This window comes from Bison bison, unplaced genomic scaffold (assembly GCF_000754665.1).
Source record: "Bison bison bison isolate TAMUID 2011002044 unplaced genomic scaffold, Bison_UMD1.0 scf7180017864066, whole genome shotgun sequence".
Classification (NCBI taxonomy): Eukaryota; Metazoa; Chordata; class Mammalia; order Artiodactyla; family Bovidae; genus Bison; species Bison bison.
This window is the reverse complement of record NW_011494638.1, coordinates 4,992,914-4,993,217: the sequence shown is the minus strand read 5'-3', so window position 1 is coordinate 4,993,217 and position 304 is coordinate 4,992,914. Positions and strand designations below refer to the sequence as shown.

Here is a 304-nt window from a genome sequence, read left to right as displayed (position 1 = left end):
AGCGAGCGGAACGGCGGCGAGGGGAGTAGCGAAGTGACTCACTGGCTCTGCAACAATAGAACTGACAAGTTGCAGGGAACGCGCCGCTCGCAGGCCCGCGTCTATTGCCGCCGCCTCCCGGACGTCCCCCGCGGGCCCCGGGGGTCGAAAAGCATCCCCCGCGCGTCCCAGAGGCGTTTTTAAAAAGAAAACAGAAACAGCGACAACTAGTCCCGCTCTCGCCCGGCGTCCTCCTCCCCCGGTTCGGCCTCCTCCCACTTTTGCTGCCCTGCCTGCGGACGGCCGACCCTGGAGCTGCTTAACA

The 304-nt window shown here is 65.1% G+C and overlaps 1 protein-coding gene across 2 annotated transcripts in view; it reads right to left on the bottom strand.

Annotated features, from left to right (window-relative positions):
* Positions 1 to 304, bottom strand: part of TCF12 (transcription factor 12) — a 389,625-nt gene that overhangs the window by 388,708 nt on the left and 613 nt on the right. The gene's annotated exons all lie outside the window — the stretch shown is intronic.